At 44.4% G+C, this 23,846-nt stretch overlaps 2 long non-coding RNA genes across 2 annotated transcripts; both read left to right on the forward strand.

Moving 5' to 3' along the window:
* The first annotated feature begins 1,414 nt into the window (after positions 1-1,414).
* LOC306809728 lies at positions 1,415-2,859 on the forward strand. Its single transcript, XR_013776300.1, has 3 exons — positions 1,415-1,513; positions 2,437-2,484; positions 2,632-2,859. It is a non-coding gene; the product is annotated as an uncharacterized lncRNA (long non-coding RNA).
* Positions 2,860-3,341: 482 nt separating this feature from the next.
* Positions 3,342-23,819, forward strand: LOC306809630. The gene is made up of 4 exons (XR_013776279.1): positions 3,342-3,470; positions 4,239-4,418; positions 23,276-23,410; positions 23,692-23,819. It is a non-coding gene; the product is annotated as an uncharacterized lncRNA (long non-coding RNA).
* Positions 23,820-23,846: the final 27 nt, after the last annotated feature.

A 23,846-nucleotide genomic window follows, 5' to 3' on the forward strand; every position in this document is an offset into this window, starting at 1 on the left:
AAGGTCTGTTCTTAGCGAGGAATCTTTGATGTAATAAACAAGAATTTTCTTCTGCCTAGAAGATCTAGATATATTGCCAAACAAAGTGCAGAGAAAAAATTGCACTTGTGACTGTGTCATTTTTGATCTATTTTATAAGCCTTAAACACTGCAGCTCTTGGCATTTCTCTGTAGGAATTTCAAAAGCCCCTGAAACACCATTTTTCCTCCTCATGTGACTGTTCTAAACACAAGGCTTTATTTTCCATAAATATTTGTAAGCACCAAGAACATTTTTGGGCTTTTTCTTACATCTCCCCTGTGTCAGGGTGTTGCCTGACAGAGAGACACGAAACAACTAGGTTGTTTAGTGCGGTGCTTTATTGAGGGTCCTGGGGTCTGAGGACTAGCATCCAAAGTCAGAGCCTACCAGATTACAATTTCTCAGAGCTTAAATACACTTCTTGGAGAATTTCTTTATCCTTTGATTTTCTTACTTCACTACCCCTACGTGATTTTCTCAAGGTTCTCCTAATCTGTCTACATTCCTCTAAGTAATAAATTGTTACACTCGGCTAGACAAGTCACATACATCATGTAGATAAACAATGCACTATTCAAGAGAGTAACATTTCTACTGTTTCAGCAAGTTCTACTTCGGTACACACATAAATTTACTTAACTGAATACCCCTCACTCTTGCCAACTCAGGGCCTAAGCTACTTGATCAGTCCTTAGCATAACTACTACTAATTTTATATTTCTATTTTACTGAAACATACTGCAACAAGGGAAGACAGAAGAATTTCTGTGACTCAGGAGCTAAGCACATCCCTAAAGTGTATGTGGTTCTTGAGAATGCCGAGCCTTAAAATTGATGCTGTCTGGACCACCAATTTAGAACTCATGTTATGAGCCAGGGCCCTGCCCAGCATGGCTGTGGGGACACGGGGGAGGCAGGGCAGGTGCCAGGGCCAGCAGGGAGCTGGCATGGGGAGAGCTGGGGAGGGCCATTCCACCAGCCCCTGGAATGATGGGCTTCGGATCCTGACAACTGTCAACAGGCCATGGAATGTTGGAATGTTGGGGGTTGGACCCTGGAAACAATCAACAGCTCCTGGCTCATTGGGGTTTCGACCCTGGAGTTGTCAACAGCTCATAAACATTGGAACTCAGACCTCACAAAGGCCAACGGCACCTTGCTTGTGTGCTATTGACCTTGCAAAGGCCAACGACATTTGGAGATTGGGGTTAGACCCTGCAAAGGCCATGAGCCTTTGGAGATTTCGGTTTAGACCCTGCAGAGGCCAAGGGCCTTTGGGCACTGGGGTTTAGACCCTGCAGTGGCCAAGGGCCTTTGGGCACTGGGGTTTAGACCCTGCAGAGGCCAAAGGCCTTTGAGCACTGGGGTTTAGACCCTGCAAAGGGCAAGGGCCTTTGGGTGCTGGGGTTTAGACCCTGAAAAAGTCAACGACCTTTGGACATGGGGATTTGGTCACTGTTCTTGCCAAAGGGGCAGATGGACACCCGGCGGGTGCGTGAAAAAGCCCCCGCTCTCCAATGTGCCAGTCCCAGCAGGGACCTGGCTGGGCTGGGGCTGTGCCTCAGGGGAATTGGTTCCCTTTGGGAATAGCAAAGGATTAACAATTGGCTGTTCCAGAGCTGGCAGCAGTTTTGGTGCTTGATGTGGGGACAGGCCTGGGAGGGAATGGGGGGCTCCTGGCCACATCTCCCACTCCATCCTTGTTCCACTGGAGGCCGTAGGCACAAACAAGGGGGCAGCTTTTCATTGCCTTCCCTTCAGCCCAATTTACAGCACAGCCTCAGTTCTTCCCAGAGGCAAGAATGGGTTTCTCCCTGACACCTCCAAGATGATCCCCAGAGTCCCAGAGGAGGCCATGGGATTAATAGGAAGATGCTCCAAGGGCTGGAGCACCTGCGCCAAGGGAAAAGGATGCAAGACTTGGGGTTGTCCAGCCTGGAGAAGGTTCCAGGGTGACCTTAGAGCCCTTTCCAATGCCTGAAAGGGCTGCAAGAGAGCTGGAGAGGGACTTAAGCCAAGGGCCTTCAGGGACAGGACAAGGGACAGTGGCTTCCCACTGAGACATGGCAGAGATGGATGGGATATTGGGAGGGAATTCTGCTCTGTGAGGGTGCTGAGGCCCTGGCACAGGTTGTTAAGAGAAGCTGTGGCTGTCCCTGGATCCCTGGAGTATTCAAGGCCAAATTGGACTGGGCTCTGGGCAGCTCCCTTTCTGGTGTTCTTAAAAGTGATGACACCTTCCAGCATGTTCATTTGTTCTGCTGTCAAACTACTGGGCTGGAAATATTCCATAGGAGGGGAGGAAGAGCTCAGCTGGAATTGCTATGCTTTGGGACAGGCTGGGAAGCACTTAGAAGTGGCTGCCTCAGGAGCAGCCATGCAGTCTGAGTGTCCTCTGCCCTGTGGTCTTCCAGGAAGCTCGAGGCCTTTCTCACCAGGGATGTTCCTCCAGATCTCCTGAGGTGAGTAAACAGTGCTGAGCTGGGTGAGATTTTGAAACTGGTTCTCCATGAATGGAAACTGGTTCTTGTGAGATCAGAAGAGGCAACTCAGTGGTACTTTGAAATAGGAACAGAATAGCTGACTAACAGCTGAATGTGGGCTTTCAGGTGCTGTTAGATGACAGTGGCAGCATGGGCAATTCCATCATCTGCACTGACAGTCCTGGGAACATGCTCTCAACTCTGACATTCACTAATGAACAGGATCCCTTGGAATTGGTTCAGGAAGCCACAGAGAATTGTGGGCTCTTGCAGCAACATTTTGAGAAAAATGGCAGAGAAATACCAGAGGATCAGAAGCCACCAGCAGCACATAGACTGTCTGCTAGAAGAAATCAGAAGCTGAGCGTTTCTTTCTCCTGCGTTCCAGAAACCATCTACTTTCAGGCCTGGGAGTTCAGGGCGTCCGGGGAGAAGAAATCCCCTTCCCTACCATGCATAGGCCTCAGTGTGGCTCTTGAGCATCATCCTGTTTGGGTTTTTTTCATGCTCTACTGTGACTCCTAAGGCTGTCTGGGTGATGCACAGCCATATTGGAAGAGAAGATTCCTTCTTCTCACCATGCTGCTTCCCTGAATTCTGTTCTTTGCATGCCCCTGCCCAGCTGCTGCTTCTCACTGAAGGAAGGCAAAATCCTGCCTTCCTTTCCCTTTGCCTCTGGAGGATTTCCTTGGGAGGGAAAGAGCAAGGTCTTCCTTAGCCCACTGCACCCTGGTCCATCCTGGAGTGCAGAAAATGGGATCGTTGACCCTTTAGGCTTCTTTGTTCTTCTGACTGAGCCTTGTCTCTGCAGTGACTGTGAAAACATGGAGAAGTCCAATGAAAAGCTGCAAAAAGTCATTGGAATCCCAGAGCCAGGAGCCTTGAGTCTGCATCAGAAGAACACCAAGCAGCAGAAGGGAGTGTCAGCCCAGGCAGAAAAGGCAGAGCAGAAGGACAGGATGGAGGTTGGTTTTAGAAATGAGAGTTTCCCACTGGAAACTCGTCTTGCCCCTTCTTGCATAGTGGAGGACCTAGCTGCACTTGAGGGAGAAGACCCATCAGTGCAAAGCAAGCTGAAAGTCAAGACATGGACATTGGAGGAATTGCAGTTTCAGAGGGATCTGCTGGAGCAAGAGAGGGATGATGTTACCAGGGCTCTGGACACCTTATTCCTAGGCAGCACCTGAGGGAGTGGGAGTTGTGCCAGCCAGATCAGCCCAGATGCTGTTTCTGGCTGTAGAAGACAGAGACACTGCTGTGCATACCTGGCTCAACATGCTCCATGCATTTCTTAGCCAGGGATAGACATGATGGTGAGCAATGTTCTATATGCGTCTGCAAAATTTGTTTCTTTGGGCAGCTTCAGAGCCTTAAAGACAGGGATCAGAGCAAGGAAAGGGTCAGGAACACAGATGTGACAAGGAGTGGCTGAGGGAGATCCCCTGCCCATCAGTCCTTGTGACTGGAGCATCAGAGAGAGAAGGTGACACTTCCTGTTCTGAGTGGTTGGACTCGATGCTTGGGAAGACCTTTCCCAATAAAAATGATTCCATGAGTCTGTGATACTTGCACCTGCTGAGTCTCCTTTTAAATTCCCTGACAGGGCAGAGTTTGTGAATGCAGAAAGCCAGTGCTGTTGTATTTTCAGGTTGTGGGAGGGATGAAGCTTCACATTTTTAAGCGAGGAGCTTGCCTGAGACTTCATCTTGAAGAATTTTTCCTCCCCTCCTCAGGCAAGTGAGTGTGAAAGGCACCATGCAGAGATGCAGGAGACACTGGAACAATGGGAAAAAGAGAAGGCAGAGAGAGAGCAGGAGCACCAGAAGGTGCTGTCTGAGATGAGGCAGAAAGTTGCCACCCTGGAGGCCCAACAAGAAGCAGAAAAAACAAGATTTGAAAATGCCAAGTGAGAGGTAATTATACTGAAATGAGAACTGGTGTGATTTTTTACAAGGCTGGAGCTGTGGGAGATGGCAGGACATGAGGCTGTGTGGACCACGTCATCCATGTCTTCTACATTGAATTTGACTTTTTTCCGTGTATGCAGTGATGGCATCCTGTAGAGGGCAATCCAGCACTTTCAGTTTAGGAATCCAAGCATGACACTGCATCCATTGCAAAACTGGATTTTTTATCGATTTCAGCTGAGTATTTTGTGCTGCTTCCAGAACACTTGCCTGTAAATCTGGAGAATGATACATATACCATGCCAAGTCCTCAGCTTGCAGGGGTACATAGATATTTGCTGGTTCAAGTCCTGTTATTTCTAGACATCTAAGTCACCCCTTTTTTATTAAAGCAGCGAGGTTAGCAATATGACTTTGTATTGTAGTGGGAGGCTGCACAGATAAAGTCACTAGTAAAAAAGCCACTAAAAAAGCCAGTAAAAAGCCACTCCAAGACAAGTGTCTGATGGTCAGGTATAGTCTGTGTAAGGGCACCCACTATGTATTCTTTTCCAAGTAGAACAGTAATGTCTGGGTACTTCTGCCATCTTACAGGAGACAGCCCTCTCCACAATAGAGGTGGTTAACTGCTGTAGCATCTCTTTTTGCTGAGTAGTTACAGACAGAGATGCAGCAGAGTCTCTACCTTTCAGCAAAGGTCGAAGGACTTTCAACTCATTGTTGGAAAATCCAATTACCGGTCGGAGCCACTGGAGGTCACCGAGAAGACGCTGAGCATCATGTAATGTGTGAATAGCTGTTTTTAACTCCAGTTTCTGGGGTCATATTGTAGCATTAGGTATCTGCCAACCCAAATACTGCCAAGGAGCAGTGTGTTGTATTTTGTCAGGGGCAACCACCAGTCCATGCTTTTCCAGAGTGTTGATTATTATATGCTCATGTTCTCTTGTAAAGATTTTTCCCTGTGCAAATAAGGAATCATCCATAAAATGGAAGATCAAGGTGGTCTTCCAATGCGCCCACAGGGGTTGTAATGCAGCTGCTACAAAAAGTTGACAAAGTGTTGGTGAATTTCGCATGCCTTGTGGCAAAACAGTCCACTCGTACTGTTGTGCAATTGCCTCTCTATTAATGACTGGTAAAGTAAAGGCAAACTGTTGTATGTCATGAGGGTTCAAGGCAATTTTAAAAAAACAGTCTTCTAAGTTGTGAGAGTCCATCTGAGCCTCTTGTCTGTTTCTGCCCAGCAACCCTTGCCTGAGGCCTACACTGGCCAGGGATGGGAGGAACGCCAAGTAACTATTTCGCAGGTGATGCCTAGGTCATGTTTTCTCATGACGACTAGTCACGGGGCCCTGACTCAACAAAGCTCCCACAGATGGAAGAATGATGGCCTGGTCCAGTATGGGGTACCCTGCATTTGTCCCTAACGTCAAAGACAGTTTGGTGTTCCTTGAAGCGTCCTGTTTCCACCTGTTCCTCAGGGTAACGATCTCCACATACAATAGTTCATAAATCTTCCCACCTTTTGGCCAGAAGCCACTCACTTTGGGAAAGGACTATATAAAAGACTTTCTTAAAGGAGACCCCCTTGAGATATCCCCAGATGGCAACAGACATCTATTGGCTGGTTCCACGAGGATTCGTCTGCCCATCTTGGTAGCTATAATCCCGACCCCCCTTTCTCTCTTTCTCTCTCTCTCTCTCTCTCTCAGTCCCACTATAGAATTTTGGTTGGCACTAAATAAAGTGCATTTCTGCAAAAGTAAACTGGTTTTGTCCCCTGCTGTGTCTTTTGCGCTCTTCATACCGAAATAATGAGAAAAAGGACTAATGTCGATATAGTAGTAGTCATGCTAAGGCTTAGAAAACTGCAGTTTTCGGACAGGCCCTGAGAACCTACCTTGTGAAACAACAGTGAAAAGAATTAGTAGAGCATATAGAACATTTAGAACTGTAAAAACAATAATCAAAGGATTTAGTAAAGCATATAGGACATCTAGAAACTTTCAAGATAAGGCTAAAGTATAATAATAATAAATAAAGGGTTCTGGTGATGGGCAAACATACAAGGGGGATTAAGGGGGGTAGCCTATAGTTCTAAGTAGACAAGCATGCAGAATTTATAACTTTTAGGAATGATACCTGCAAGATTTATGTATCTGTATTGTTTTGAAGAATGTGTATTTCTGCACGTAGACCACTTTGTAAAAAGGTATAAAAACCTGATGGAAAAAGGGAGCTGTGGGATCCTGACTTTGGACGCTAGTCCGCAGGTTCCCCGGGCCCTGAATAAAGCACCGCATAAACTAACTCTGTTAGTTTGTGTTCTGTTTGGGGCATCGGGCAACAGTTTTCCTGGCGACCCAGATGGGACTCCGGAGGTGGCTGGGGCGGTTCGTGGGCTGATCCACTCCACGCCGGCACCAGGTGATTTCTGGGGAGAACATCAACCCATGCCCGACCCCGCACCTGACGGACGACCTGGAGGTAAGCCTGAAGGTGCTTTATTCTTTTTTTTGAGGGGAAAGGGGGCCTGCCGATTAAGTCGGAACGGCGATTCCGCACGGGGGTCACAGACGTCTTTAAGGTTGTGGAAAAGCCTAGGCACTGACCGTCAGACGCGGCAGTGACTGCGCAGGTTCAGCACTTGCCACTCGCGGCGACGAGAAAGGCAAGATTGGTGGATTGGTGGAAAAGGGTGTGAGTGTTGTGTGTGGTGTGCAGTGTGGCAAAGTGTGTGGAAAGGGTGTGAGTGTTGTGTGGTGTATATTGTAAAAAAAAAAAAAAAAAAAAAAAAAAAAAGAAAAAAAAAAGAAAAAAAAAAGAGGTGAAATGATGTCTTTAAAAACGTTTAGAACTATGGCAAGTTCTGGGATAGAAATCCCGGACGATTCACCTTTGGGCTGTTTATTACAACATTGGAATGTGGGGAATTTTGGTCAAGAACTAAGTAAAAGGAAATTGATTGATTTCTGTAATCATGTATGGCCTTTATATGAACCCGATGGTATGCAATGGCCTAGGAACGGTACACTGAATCCTGACATTATTACACCTTTGATGCATTTTCTGCAAAGTAATGAAAAATGGGATGAAATACCGTATCTAGACCTCTTTTATTATTTGAAAGATAAACCGGAGTGGCAAAAGGAGTGTGGGATCATGGTTTTGAAAACATTAAAGCAGAATTGTGATGGATGTAAGGGTTGGCAGAAAGAGAAGGAATGCTCGGTTAGGTTTTCGGAACCTGAGGAGGATGTTTCTTTGCTGATAGCCCCTAGTGCCCCTCCGATGGAGGAACGTTGAGGAAGTATGCCAGAGGTAGAAAGGGAGGATCGGGAAGCAAAAATAGAAACCACTGATATACCACGGACCCCCTTATGTGAAAGAACTCGGAGAGGGCGGTGGGAGGTGGAAAGGAAGAAAAAGGAAGAAGGTGCTCATTTAATGATTCCTCTCCGTGAAGCTGTCGGGCCGCAGGGGAAACGGGTCATAGTGAAAGTTCCCTTCTCTCCGAATGATTTACTAATTTGGAAACAATCAGCGGGGGCGTATCGGGAGGATCCTGAACGAACTGCGCGGGTGGTAAAAATGGTAATTAAGACTCAGAACCCAGATTGGAATGATTTACAAGTTTTGTTAGACACAATAATGGATTCTACTGAAAAGGAAATGGTGTTTAAAGCTATGACAGAGAAAGCATGAGAAATGATTAGGTTGCAGCTTGTGGATGGTACAGTAAATGATTTGGTACCTAGGGAAGATCCAGAGTGGGATCCCAACTCGACGGGCGGTTCTCGGAGACTTAAAGCTTATCAGGATTTGTTAACAGAAGGAATACGGAATGGAATACCAAAAACTTTGAATTGGTCTAAGTTGTATTCGGTCAGGCAGGAAAAGAATGAGTCTCCGTCAACCTTTTTAGAGCGGCTTAAGGAGACAGCTTGTAGATACACTAATTTAGAAGTTGAAGGGAAATCGGGAAAATTACAGCTAGCATTAATTTTTATGGGGCAGTCTCAGGAAGATATTAGAAAGAAATTACAAAAATTGGAGGAAGAGGATACTCGGAATTTAGATAAACTGTTGGAAGTTGTGTGGAAGGTATATAATAATAGGGAAAAAGAAACGGCCAGGAAACAGCAGGCTACTATGTTGGCGGTGTTACAGCAAGCGGCTGGAAATAATATGAGAGGGGGGAGTCGTGGACGTGGACGAGGAGGAGGAAGGGGAATAGCAAAGGGGGGAATGCCAATGGGTGCGGGAGGACTTATGGGTTAATTTAATATGGGAAGAGGGAGAATACAGCTAGGGATAGATCAATGTGCTCTATGTAAAAATAGATGACATTGGAAAAATGAGTGTCCTCTCAACCAAGGAATGGGTTTTGGGGGAGGAATTATAGCCAGCGGGAATGGAAATCAGGGATTGATGAATAATACAGGTGCTTTCCCAGGAAATCCCCAAGGTGTCGCTCAAGCCCTTATGATGGGGAATTACCAAAATCAGAGCTGACTAGACCAGGATTTAAAGGTAATAATGGAAGTAGATGGGGAACCATTAGAATTTAGAGTAGATACGGGGGCATCATATTAAGCTGTTAACACTAAGCTAGAACCTTTGAGTGATTCTACTATCCAAGTAGTGGGGGTTACGGGTCAAGTTAAGGAACGAACATTTTTGTGGCCATTAGATATAAAATTTGGGGGGAAAGAATTTGATCATCAATTTTTATATATGCCAAATAGCCCAGAATCGCTATTCGGGAGGGATCTATTGTCAATGTTAGAGGCAAAAATAATATTTGAAAAAGGTAGAGTAAAATTGGAATTTCCTGAGGAGAATATTGCTAAGTTGTTTGTAGTAAAAGAAGTTGAAGCAGCAGAAATACCACAAGAAATAGAACAAGCTGTAGTACCATGGGTATGGGAAACAGGAGTACCTGGAAAATCAAAAGCAGCACAACCGGTTGTAATAGAACTAAAGGAAGGAGCCTCCCCAGTAAGGGTAAGACAATATCCTTTGAAATTGGAAGCACGAATAGGAATAGCACCCATGATTGAACAATTTCTTAGCTTGAGAATTTTACAGGAATGTGAGTCAGAATTCAATACTCCGATATTCCCAGTCAAAAAGCCAAATGGTAAGTATAGATTAGTTCAAGATTTAAGAGCAATTAATAACATCACTAAAGATATACACCCAGTAGTAGCTAATCCGTATACATTGTTGACAGCTGTGTCGGAAAGGTTTAAGTGGTTCACAGTGATTAATTTGAAAGATGCATTTTTCTGTATCCCCTTGGCACTTGAAAGTAGGAAATACTTTGCCTTTGAGTGGGAGAACCCAGACACGGGATGCAAGAAGCAGCTCACCTGGACGCGTCTACCACAAAGATTCAAAAACTCACCAACTATTTTTGGAAATCAATTGGCTCGAGAGTTAGAAGAATGGAAGACGACTCAGGTAAAAGAATCACCTTTCTTATATGTTCTCCTACAATATGTTGATGACATCTTTATAGCCTCCACAGAAAAGAATGTTTGCCTCAGACTCACTATTGGATTACTTAATATGCTGGGATAAGCTGGATACCGAGTATCGAAAGAAAAAGCTCAGCTGGTAAGAACCCAAGTAATTTACCTAGGCTGCGAAATTTCACAAGGGGTGCGAAAGTTGGGAGTTAATCAAATACAAGCAATTTGCACCATACCCACACCACGAAATCCACAAGAGTTAAGATCCTTTTTGGGCATGGTAAGGTGGTGCCGCTTGTGGACCCCAGAATTTGGACTAAAAGCAAAACCCCTGTATGAGGCAGCCAAAAGCCCTGTGTTTCAGTGGGGACAAACTCAAGAAAAAGCATTCCAGAGTCTAAAACAAGCCTTAAAAGAAGCCCCAGCACTAGGATTGCCAGATCTTACAAAACCTTTTCAACTATACGTAAATGAGAAACAGAGACTGGCAATAGGGGTGCTCACCCAAAAACTGGGCTCATGGAAGCACCCGGTGGGGTACTTCTCAAAGCAGCTAGACACTGTAAGTGCCAGATGGCCAGGTTGTCTTAGAGCTGTGGCAGCAACAGTGCTTCTAATTCGGGAAGCCAGAAAATTGACTCTGGGGAAAAGGATGGAAGTATTTGTTCCCCACATGGTCATTGCGGTTTTGGAACAAAAGGGGGGGCATTGGCTCTCATCAAGCCGCGTGTTACAATACCAGGCACTTCTCCGAGAACAAGAAGACATTAAATTAAAAATAACTAATCATCTCAACCCAGCAGAATTTCTTAGGAGCAGCAGCCAAGAAAAAGGAAGCAAATTGACACATGACTGCGTAGAAATCATTGAACAGGTGTATGCCAGCCGGAAGAACCTAAAAAACAAGCCTTTAAAAAAATCCGGAATGGAAACTGTTTACAGATGGATCCAGCTTTGTAGAAAACGGAACCAGGTATGCAAGATATGCAGTAGTGACTTTGACACAAATAATAAAAGCTCAAGCTTTAACCCCGGGAACTTCAGCCCAGAAAGCCGAAATACATGCTCTGGTAAGAGCCTTAGAATTGAGTCAAAGGAAAAGAGTAAACATTTAGACTGATTCAAAATACGCCTTTGGAGTAATATATGTACATGGAGCACTATGGAAAGAAAGAGGACTGTTGAATTCTCAAGGATCAAAAATTAAGCACAAAGAACAAATATTAGCACTATTGGAAGCAGTGCATAAACCTCAGGCAGTGGCAGTGATGCATGTAAAAAGACATCAAAAAGAAGAGGGAAAAGCGTTCCAAGGAAACCAGTTGGCTGACAGAGTTGCCAAACAGGTTGCCCGAGAGGTATGGACACAATTAGCTTTATTGCCAGTGCGAATTAACCCTGCAACTTCTTTTCTTGAGCAGAAACCATGGTATACACATGAAGATAAGAAGCTTGCTCAATTTCTCCAGGCCCAGAAAAATGAAAAAGGATAGTATGTCACAGCTGTAGGTCAGGTTGTACTGCCAACAAAAGTAATAAAAACAATTTTAGAAATCGAACATAACAAGTGCCATTGGGGAGCAGACGCATTGGTACAATTTTTAAAACATGAGGTGATTTCCAACCAGATGTTAACAATGGCAAAACGGATTAACGCCACGTGTCCTGTCTGTATTAAAAATAACCCAGTGACACGAAGGCAAATACAACTAGGAAAGTTACAAGTAGGGCCGCAACCAGGAGACTATTGGCAAATAGATTTCTCAGAGCTACCAAAAGCACAAGGGTACCGTAGTTTACTGGTGTATGTGTGTACTTTTTCAGGGTAGCCGGAAGCTTTCCCATGCAGGACTAACCAGGCAAAGGAAGTAATTAAAACCTTACTACGAGAAATCATTCCTAGATTTGGAATCCCATTAGGAATGTCCTCAGATAGGGGACCTCACTTTGTAGCTGGAGTAGTCCAAGAGGTAGCCAGAGTATTAGGGATAGCCTGGGATCTCCATACGCCCTGAAGACCACAATCTAGTGGCCAGGTAGAACAGATGAATCAGACATTAAAAGGGCAAATTAAGAAAATTTGTCAGGAAGCAAAGATACAGTGGCCTCAGGCACTACCTCTAGCCTTGCTAAGAATCAGAATTAAACCCAGAAAAAAAATAGGAGTAAGTCCATACAAAATTTTGTATGGCAAGCCATATCATGCTGCAACTTACAAAGGGGACCCTCACTTAGTAGAAAATCAAGTATTGTTGAGTTTACATTTTGTCTTTAAATAAAGTCCTTACAGCGCTGCGGGGAGCATTGCAGTGGAACCGGCCTCTGCCCTTGGAAAATCCTGTCCATGACATCCAGCCAGGAGATCAAGTATATGTGAAGAACTGGAATACAGAACCCTTGAAAGAAGTATGGGGCAGTCCTCACCAAGTGATCATGACTACCTACACGGCAGTGAAAGTCCAAAGGATCGACAACTGGATTCACTACACTCGAATCAAGAAGGTCCCGTCAAGATGAGAAGTACAGCCTCTGTCAGCAACAAAGCTGGTGTTCAGGGCAAAGACTTAGTTCTTTTAACATTAGTCTGTATAATGCAAGTGAGAGAAGCATTTGTTAAAATTACAGTTCCGGAGCCAGATGTAATGGTGCCAGAAAGAATGATTGCCAGAAAAGGAACTAATACTCGACGTGTCATGAGAGCACTGACCCGGAAAGAAGTAATCCTGCCAACTCGAAAAAAAGACTCACCGTTCTACATAGAAACCACAACTTGAAGAATTGAGCATCCTTGCAGAAAATCTGAAGAATGCTCAAAAGGGGGGAGTTGATACTGAAATAATGAGAAAAAGGACTAATGTAGATATAGTAGTAGTCATGCTAAGGCTTAGAAAACTGCAGTTTTCGGACAGGCCCTGAGAACCTACCTTGTGAAACAATAGTGAAAAGAATTAGTAGAGCATTGCAGTATTTTCTCGTGTAGCCCTTTTGAAGGCCTCGGCCTGTACTAATCCTGACATTATCTCAACTCCCACTAACACAAAATGTTTTCCTCCTGATCGCTTAAAGGGACCAATATAACCTATCTGCCATGCATCCCATAAGCCTTTCCCTCCTCTCAAGTGTAATGGGTCATCCTCTAAAGGATGTCTCTCCACCCGTTTGCAACACTGCTTGCAGGCTGATACACAAGTTTTACACATTTCTGGTAACATTGCCATCCAATGTGAATTAATTGTTGGATCTCTTGTTGAACCCATACACAGCTGTGGTATAAGACCTCATGGCCATGTTTTACACTGTGAGACTCAAAATCAGAATTGTTGGTTGAACCTAACTGATGTGCAATTCTTTCACAAGGGGATATGTGGTGAGAACAACACTAAACACTGGGGAGAACTTGATGTCAATGTTGTAACACCATAACATCCACTACTCAACCACCATTTGTGCTGAAGCCAAATATTCTTGAAATTGGGCCTTACATAATTAAGAAAACTGGACAACAACAAATATTGTTTAATTCGGCGTAGTCCCTTAAACAAGTTAAATTATTGATACAGAACACTGTTTCACAAATTCAGCCAAAATGTTCACCTTTTTTACAAATTTCGCTACAGAGGTGGACCACCTGGCTGTGGAGGCAGATTCTTTCCAAAAAACGCATGGCAAGGGACTTAACCGGTGATGTGGGAACAGGATTGGGAATTTTAAATAGCATTGATTCAGAGGTATTAATGAACAAATTGGTTGCCACCACCAGAGACCTGACCAAATTGAAACAACCTCTGCAGTCCTCTTTAACAGCTCTGGGGACGCAACAGTGGTTATTATCAAACATTTTACCAAATTGGGAAAAGGCAAGAGTAAATGATCACAAATTAATAATTGATGCTCTTGGTACTGCTCAAAACAACATCTCTTTAGCCCTCAGCTGTATCCAGGCACAGCTTCGGATGCAAACAGTTGTTGCCTCAATTATAAGGGAAGGGGAAGAAGGCATCTTCCCTACTGAAATTCGGACAATAATTTGGGACAATGCTAATGATTTTGAAAGGAAGTTTCAGTCCTGGTGGAATTTGGTAAACTTTACCTACAACCCCAGCACTAATACAGCCACAGCCTTTGTGTTGACAATACGCTTCAGTGCATTTGATATACCCCATCATTGCATTAGGATTGAATCACAATGGAACTATTCTCTATCCTTTCGAGCATAGAGAATGAGCCCGTCAAATTGGTGAGAAATGGCAAACTGTTAATTTGGAATCTTGCGTTGTTCGGGAGCAACAGGGTTTCATTTGTGAAAGCAATGCCATTGTGACCCAAGACATCTGTTTAAACACAGAGCAAAATATCTGTCATTTTGAAATACACCTTGATGAGACTCCTGCAACAGTGCTGGTGTACATAGGTAATGGATGTGTGTGTGTAAGAACTGCTTGCAACTCAGTGTTTCTAGAAAATGAAACAGTGGATCTAAAAAATCATTTAAATTCTTGTGTTTGTAATTTTACCACGATCATGGGCTGTGACTTTTCCTATACTGTTCCAGTTATGTCTTATCACCTTTTGCAATGCAGTTTTACACTGATTCATCAGTTAGTGCCTGCTCCCATCGGGATGAACCTCACTTTGATTAAATAATTGTTGCTTCACCAGGACTTAATTGGGATCTTGGGAAAGATCAAGAAAAATGAACAGAAGACCCTGGTGACAGTTCATCACTATGTGAAAGAGATACATCAGGTTTTAGAAAGGGTAAAAGGGGATGCTGAACCCAGGTGGTGGGATACTCTTTTTGGGCGGTCACCTACTGCTACCAGCATCCTAAACAAATTGTGTCATCCCATTGTTGTGCTTTTGATTTTGGTTTTGATCGGTTTTGTTTTGTCAGTCATTCTATACATCCTGAATTGGGGAATGGTAAAATGGCTGACACAATTAGCATCAACAATGGAAGCACATAATTTGATCACTACTCCATCTGCTAAAGATACCCCTAAAGTTATTGACACCAGACAAATTACATGAGCAATAAAATTCAGGCCTTTAACAGCAAACTGATTAGAATTGTTTGTTGCTTCTTATGATTGGTATGATTAGTTTTATTAATGTTAAGCTTTTGACTGAAAACGGTTTTGGAAAATAATTGTTTTAATCATAAAAACATATTATAATGGATACTGAATTGTTTTAATTGTAATTGTTTTCAATTTTAATTGTTTGGATGTAATTTCATTGATTTTGTTTTAATTGTTTGAAAGTTATTTTAGCTAATTTGATTATGATTTGTTTGAAAAATTGTTCTAATCAATTTTGTTGTGAATATTTGCTTTATTATTTTCCTGTTTATTTTCCCTTTCTTTTCCTTTTCCTTTTCCTTTTCCCTTTTCTTTCTTATCCCCGGGTTTTGTTTACCCTGTCCCTGTTCTTGGGATGTGCTACCAATGATGGATCCTGAAGCTGCTAAAACGTCACAACATCATGCTGATGGAGTTTCTCAGTGACGCTCATTGGTCATGGGGTGATGTGAGAGTCCGTCTGAGCCTCTCGTCTGTTTCTGCCCAACGACCCTCGCCTGAGGCCTACACTGGCCAGGGATGGGAGGAACGCCAAGTGACTGTTCCGCAGGTGATGCCTACCAGGACTGGTTTCTCATGACGACTAGTCACGGGGCCCTGACTCAACAAAGCTCCAACAGATGGAAGAATGATGGACTGGTTTGATATGGGCTACCCTGCATGCGTTCATAACAACAAAGATGGTTTGGTGTTCCTTGAAGCGTCCTGTTTCCACCTGTTCCTCAGGGTAACGATCTCCACATACAATAGTCCATAAATCTTCCCACCTTTTGGCCAGAAGCCACTCGCTTTGGGAAAGGACTATATAAGTGACTTTCTCAGAGGAGACCCCTGAGATCTCCCCAGACGGCAACAGACATCTATTGGCTGGCTCCACGAGGATTTGTCTGCCCATCTTGGTAGCTATAATCCTGACCCCCCTTTCTCTCTTTCTCTCTCTCTCTCTCTCTCAGTCCCACTATAGCATTTTGGTTGGCACTAAATAAAGTGCATTTCTGCAAAAGTAAACTGGTTTTGTCCCCTGTTGTGTCTTTTGCACTCTGAGATCCCTAAAAGAACCCATCACGACTCCCACTCGGGTTGGGCAGATCATGACACTCCCCTTCCAGATAACTTCCACAACTGTAAGGAGTTAAAAAGAAGGGGAGTCCAAACATTACTTCATATGGAGAGGCCCCAATATCAGATATTGGTCGAGTTCTAATAGTAGGGCTAGGGGAAGACATTTTAGCCAATTTCCGTTTCCATAATTAATTTGGTTAATACATTTTTTAGGGTTTTATTCATCCTCTCAACTCTCCCTGAACTTTGGGGGTGCCACGGGGTATGTAACCTCCACTTTATTCCCAAGGATTTTGTTATATCCTGTATTACTTGTGCAGTGAAATGTGGCCCTCTGTCTGAATCTATGTCATTTACAAGGCCATACCTGGGTATAATTTGCTCTAACAATATTTTGGCTACTACCTGGGCAGTTTCCCTTTTGGTAGGAAATGCTTCCACCCAGTGAGTTAGGTGGTCCACAAAGACTAGTAGATGTTTATATCCTTGTACTGGGGGCATACCTGTAAAGTCTACTTGGATGCTCTGGGAAGGTCTCAATGCTATTTCCCTTCCTCCTGGTATGGCCTTCCTCATCTGTTTTTGGTTTGCCCTTTGACACTTTAAGCATCCTCCTACAATAGCTTTTGCTAAACTATACACTCCTACACATAGGTGATCCCTTAAGAAGTGATCACATATCTCTTGAATTCCCCAGTGCGTTAGATTATGTATCTCTTTTAGGATTTCCCGAGCTAGTGCCTTATTTATAAACTTTCTTCCATCCTTATTTCCTTTATCTCTGTTTACCTAAATATTGGCTCCCTTTTGTCATTCGGTGGTGTTTCATCTAATTTTAACACATGAATTGGTTTTTCCATACTCTGGGCAGCTATCTTGGCCGCTTGGTCAGCCGCGTGGTTCCCTCTCTCTTCAAAAGTGTCTCCCTTTTGGTGTCCTTTTATGTGTAGTACGGCAATTTCTTCCGGCTTCATGAGAGACTTTAACACTGATTTAATTAAGTCTTTATGGGTTATGTCTTTTCCTTTTGAGTTGAAGAAGCCTCTTTCTTCCCATGTTTTTCCAAAGGTGAGCACTATTCCATAAGCATACTTAGAATCAGTATATATTGAGCCTCGATCTTTCTCTAACAGATCCAATCCCCTTTTCATGGCATACACTTCACAGCACTGGGCTGACCAATGGGCCGGTAACTTCCCTTGCTCAAGGATTTTAAAGCAGTGTTTGTCATTCCTTCAATTACTGTGTACCCTGACATTATTTTTCCTTCTATTACTTTAGATGACCCATCAATAAACAGTACTCTCCCGTAAGGCAATGGTAAATTTCCTAAGTCTTCTCTTAGCTTAGTTTGTAGATTTATAATTTCTGAACAGTTGTGCTCAAGATTACCTCCTGGTTTGCCCATCAGAAACTGTGCTGGATTTATGCTCTTGGAAGTAATTAAGTCTAACTCTCTGGTTGTTATTAGGATGGCTTCATATTTTAGCATTCTAGGATCTGTCAGCCACTGTTGTGCTTTTTGGCTTAGTACTGTTCACAAATCATTGGGGCTGTGTACTCTGATTTTTCCTTGAAAGGTTAATTTTTTTCCTTCTTCTACTAAAACTGCCGTAGCTGCCAGAGCTTGAATGCGTGTTGGCCATCCTCTCGCTACTGGGTCTAGCAATTTTGAGAGATAAGCCACTGGTTTTCTGTGTCCTCCCCATTCCTGTGTCAGTACTCCATATGCGATTCCCCCTTCTACATTTACAAACAAGTCAAACTCCTTTTTGAGGTCAGAAAGACTTAGAACTGGAGCAGTGGACAATTTAGCTTTTAATTTTTCTAATTGTTCATCATCTTTACTTGTCCAATTTACTGGGTCAGATTTTACTAATTTTTCATATAAAAATTTAGCATTTTTTGAATATTCTTCTATTCATAATTTACAATAGCCGAATAAGTCTAATAATTTCTTTATGTCTCTTTTTGGTTTTGGTGGAGGGATTGCCAATATTCCAGATATTCTTTCAGGGGTTAGCTTTTTATACCCTTCTCCTATGATGTGCCCTAAATATGTGACTTGTGACTGTACAAATTGCAATTTTCTTTTTGATACTGTTAAGCCTTTTCGACTTAAAAAGTTTAAGAGTTCGATACTGGTTCTTTTAACTTCATCTTGATTTTTTCCAGATACTAGTATATCGTCAACGTACTGCAAAATTTGCACTTCACCTTGGGGGGGTAAATTCTCGTAATAGTCCTTCCAATGTATGTCTAAATAAATCTGGGGATTCTGCGAATCCCTGAGGAAGTCATGTCCATCTAACTTGTTGCCTTGTCTTGCTTTCTGGCCATTCCCACTCAAACAAGAACCAGTTTCTACTTTCTTCTGCTAAGGGACATGCCCAGAAAGCATCTTTTAGGTCAATTACGGTGAACCATGCATGATTTCTAGGTATTCTGCTTAATAATGTATACGGATTCGTTACTAGGGGATACTGGGTTACAGTTCTTTTGTTTACCTCTCTTAAATCCTGTACAAGTCAATATTTATTTTCTGCTTTTCTTACTGCTAAAATTGGGGCATTGTGGGGTGACACACAGTGCTCCAGTATACCTTCTGCTAACAAATGTCTGATGATCTTTGCCAGCCCTCTCTGGCTTTCTGCCGATATAGGCATTGCTTGACCCTAATGGGTGTCCCTCCCTATTTAATTTCTACTTTTATAGGTGTTATATTTAAGTAGCCATATTTTCCTTCTTTTCCCCATACTTCGAGTTCTATATCATCTATATCTTTTGCTGTTAGACTCATCAATTTGACAACCATCTTGCCTTTTTCTGAGGTTACTCCTATGCCTAATTTTACTTGTAAACCTCTCCCTAATAGATTGCCTTCTAACCAAGGTAAATATATGAAATCCGCAGTGCATTCTGTAGAGTTTCCTTTTATTTCAATATTATCTATGATGTTTGCCATGAAGGGTTTTCCTCCTGCGCCTAGTACTTCACATGTCCTTTTTCCAATAGTCGTGCCTAGGGGTAACTGGCATAAACTTGATTTATCAGCTCCTGTATCTACCACAAACTCTAGGTCTTCTTGATAGGGACCTACTTCTAGATTTACAATGGGCTCTTGGTGTTTCTTTAGGTCGCCTAATGGATAGAGCCCATGACACCCCTGCTCATCATCTCCTTCCCCTTTTAGCAACTTCTCAAGGGTTTCTTGCTCCCTAGCAATAGCTTCATCAAAAGTAACTTTACGACAATGTCTTTTTATATGTCCTACCTCTCCACAATAGAAGCACTTTGGTGGTTCTCTTGGCCCTTGAGGGGTTAACCAGGGTGGCTTAATCTTTCTTCCCTCTCCCCCTGTTGGGTGTGGATGTGCCTCTTTCCCCTGCGGGTTTCTTTCTGCACCAACACTTTCCTGAGCTACTGCAACCATTACCCTTGCTTTTGATTTATTTCTTTCCTCCTCTCTTCTTAAATAGACTCGCAAAGCCTCCCTAAGCAGCTCATTGATATTTTTTTCTTGCCAATCATCTAATTTTTCTAATTTTCTCCGTATATCTGGCCAGGATTTTGAAACAAATTGTAATTTCAAGAATGTTTGGCCTTCAGGATTGTCTGGGTCTATATTTGAATACTGCTGGAAATTTTTGCAAAGTCTATTTAGTCAGGAGGCAGGAGTTTCATCCTTCTCTTGGGCTGCGTCAAATGCTAATTTAGAGTTATTGCTATGGGGGATTGACTCCTTGATGCCTCGTATCATGAGACTTCTATAGTCTTCCATATTTCTCCTATCTTCTTGCCTATTTGGCTGCCATCCTGGGTCTGCTACTGTCAACTTGTGATCTCCTGGTGGTCCCACTTGGTTTTCTTTTTCCCAAATTTTAATTCCGGCTGTTCTAATCAATCATACCTCCTCAGGGTTGAATAATATTTTTAAAATGGAATTTAACTCTCCCCAAGTGTAAATGTTTGGTCCTAGGAATTGGTCTACTTGGTTGGCGATGCTCATGGGATTCTCTACTATGTTTCCTAGCTCCTTCTTAAAACTCCTTACTTCTCATGCTGTAAGGGGAGCATTTACAAACCCTACCCCTCCATCTATGCCTCCCATTGGGACTTCTCTTAAAGGAAAGAGCTTTGTTTTCGAGCGTGTACAACACGGTGACCCTTCAGGAGCTTTTATAACTGGCGGTGGTACAGCAGAAGGAGGGGCATGCTGGGTTTCAGGGGAAAAATTAGCATTGGGGTTTGGTAGTCTTTGTCCCCAACTTGGGAGAGGTGCTGGGACAGCAGCTGGCAAGGGAGAATTAGCATTGGGGTTTGGTAGTCTTTGTTCCCAACTTGGGGGAGGTGCTGAGACAACAGATGGCAAGGGAAAAGGGCTTAGTTCAGGGTGCAGATGCAGTGGCAAGGGGGAAGAGTTCAGATCAAGGTGCGGGAGTGGTGGCAAGGGAGGAGAGTTCTGATTAGGGTGTGGGAATGGTGGCATCAGGGTTTGGGCATAGAAGGGGTTAGTTTTAGACAGAGAGCACTGAGGTGTAGGGACAGCAGTTTGGCTCGGGAGACACAGGGGCTATAGGCTGCAGCGTTGTGGGGGCTATAGATTGGTGGGAGGAATGGTGGTGTACCATTGGATAAGCTGAGAGAGGAGGTGGTAGGTATTCGAGAGGGTCCCATTTGTGCTCTTCCTTCCCCCCCCCCCTTTCTCTTTCTTATCTTCTTTTTGACTTTCCTGTCCTTTGAGCCTACATACTTTTACCCTTTTGTTATTTAACTTACACCCTTCCCAACAAGCAGCGTATTGTAACTCCTCTTCTTCGAGACTCCCTTTGGTCCTTAAGTGCTGATTTAACATTGTACACATCCAGGGGTCTCTCGTGCCGCACCATAGCCACCTTTCAGGGAGATCTATAGTCAGCCAAATTTCTACACAGAAATGCATCATTTTAATTTTATTTAAGTCTTCGGTGTTCTCACTGATTTCCCACTTCTCTAGCATTTGTCCAAGTGGGCTATCTGGGGGAATGTTTTTCATTTTTTTACTTTTTCCCTCAGTTCTTCCCTTTTTGCTCATACACTTCCCCATGGTTACTACTTGAATTAGGTCTTCAACAAAAACTCTAAGGAGCCTCTACCCAAACAGAAAATGATGGACAGGCAACACAACTCTAAAGCAACTGAAACTTCTTTTAGGCCTTTTTAAAATTACAATTTAAATTCCTTAACTGAAACTATAAGGTGCCCCTACTCGAACAGAAATTACTGACAGGCAACACAACTCTTAAGCAACACAAACACCACACTGGCACACTGGGGCTTGTATGCCCCTGGGGTTAGGTCCAAATAGAGCTTGCTATCACGGCTTGCTCCTCCCTATACTCCTTTTAAACTGGAGTTAAGTCCCAACAGGGCTTGCTATCTCCGCTTGCCCCTCTCTCAACTCCTATCCCTTCCAGGGTTAGGTCCCAACAGGGCTTGCCACTTCCACTTGCCCCTCCCTACACCCCTACTTGAGCTGAAGTTAGGTCCTGATAGGGCTTGCTATCTCCACTTGACCCTCCTGAAACTCCTATCCATCCCAGGGCTAGGTTCCAACAGGGTCCCAGTTACCCCCATCCTATCCTGACAGGGCTTGTTATTTCCGCTTGTCGCTCCTTAAACTCCTATCCCTCCCACGGCTAGGTTGTAATGCGGTTCCAGTTACTCCTTCCTATACTGACAGGGCTTGCTATCTCCGCTTGCCCCTCCTTAAACTCCTATCCCTCCCAGGGCTAGGTTCCAATGGGGTACCAGTTACGCCTTCCTATACCCCCTTCCGCGCGCTACACACACCCTGCCCAGGCCTCTGCACGCCCAGAGTCACCTGGGCCTTGACTTGGACTTTTTACGTGCCACTCACTCGCTTAATTTCCTCTGCACGCCCGGAGGAGGGCCCACTATACCCCCGAAGGCACCTCTTACACTCTTTTAAGCCTCAATGGGCCACACTTGCTTCCCCCCGTTCGCGGACGGCCCCCTTGCGGGAGTCCAGAAACGCGGTACTAGAGGTCCACACTCGCTTCGGGGGTCCGAGCTACCGGCCCCCGTCTCACTCACACCACATTTACTCACCTCCCACACCCGCCGCCGGTTTCTTTCCAGCTCTCCCCATCGTCCAGGTCCCGTTCTGTCCTGGGTCCACGATGCCCAGCTGACCCAAAGGGCCTCCCCTGGGTGGTGCCGATCCCAGATGAGGTGCTCTTCTGGGCATGGTCTGACCCTGGACGAGCCCCCAAAACTGCTAAAACTAACCAGGGCGGAAGCCTTTATTTAAACAGCTCTTTTATTAAAAGCAGTGGGGACCCAAGGGATGGCTTATGCTGCTGCTGATGCTGTTTAGCCAGTCCGAACACCGGAGAGAAGGTGCCACGTTGATCCTGCCAAGAAGCAGGGTCAGGGGTTCCAGCCTCATGGGCATTCTCAGGAACTCACTGTGACTCATATTGTTTAGGGGTGTTTCTCTGTATGGTCGCTTTATAGAAGATAGTGAGCTGATGATCAGAGGACGAGGGCAATCTTTGGCAGTTGATAGCATAGCTAGCGGGATGGTGTTTTGCGGGTTCTCAAATCTTGTATTGGCTCGCTGTCTCAGGGGCTTTTTCTTTTCACGGGAACTTCCGCTAAAGAGTGGTGTTTTGGGAGTCCTGCCATTTTACATGTTGGGCATGGTCTTTCAATTAAAGAACAGGCCTGAAGCAGCAGCAGCTAGGCCGGAAATGAGGTAGGGGAGAGGACGGAAGTGGGAAGTAACAGGGAACCAACTGGAACAGGGAATACAACAAACTGGATTTAAGGAAGGGAATACAACAACTGGATTGAAGAATGAACTGGGGTCATACAGAACAGTGTATCAAACAATAAGGTAAGTGACAATTTCAACTCTTTAACAATTTTCCTTTATTACACCAAGCATCAACACTTTTCTTTTGTGGGCACGTGGAGGGTGCAGCAGGAATGCTGACACAAAAGAGAAAAATCTTTTTAAACCTCATCTGGAGTATTTCTGAACAGTAACCCAGAGATGTCATCTGGGCTGTGTTCTAAGTCACGTCCTGGGGAGCTGTGGCTGCCCTGGGGCAGAGTGGCCCAGGGGAGCAGCAGCCGAGTGCTCTGAGAGTGTGTGAGCCCATCAGTCTCTGCCTCTTGCCACACAGATGTTGCAGGGCAAATGTGAAGCTCTCTGCTCTTTCCTTCTGTGCAGGTGCTGCTGGAAGAGCAGAATGAGAGGAATGCTTTATCAGAGGCACTGCTCCAAACTCAGGGAGAGTTCAGTCAAGCCTGCCAGCAGATCCAGCAGCTCAGGCAGGAGGTGAAAGAGCAGCAAGAGAAGGAGCAGGTAAGTCTGAGTAGGCAGGGAACAGAGTGCAGGGCAGTGACAAGGTCACAAGAGGCAGCTCCTGGGACTAAGGAGGCAAGGGCTGCTTCAGGCCCTGGGACCACAGAGCCTGGCATGCTCCAGAGCTCAGGCCCAGGAAGGAGGGCTTGCAGAGGAAGCAGAGCTGGCTAGAGAGGTCAAAAGAAGTAGCTGAAAGTGTGGGATTTTGAGACAGTGTGGAAAGTGGAAAAAGCTGAACATGAAGGCAGGTCTCAAGAAGTTGCCCTGTATTTTGTTGCCAGACCTTCAAGGCAGAGCTGCAAGCTGAGCTGCAGGAAGCTCGAAGTGAAATCCAGGCAGGGCAGAGGAGGCACAAGGAAGAGCTACAAGCCATCAGGGAGGAAATTAATCTCCTCCTTGAGCAGAGGGAGGCTCAGTAGCACCACAGTCATCCAGG

This window comes from Erithacus rubecula, assembly GCF_903797595.1.
Source record: "Erithacus rubecula genome assembly, chromosome: 18".
NCBI classification, from domain to species: Eukaryota; Metazoa; Chordata; class Aves; order Passeriformes; family Muscicapidae; genus Erithacus; species Erithacus rubecula.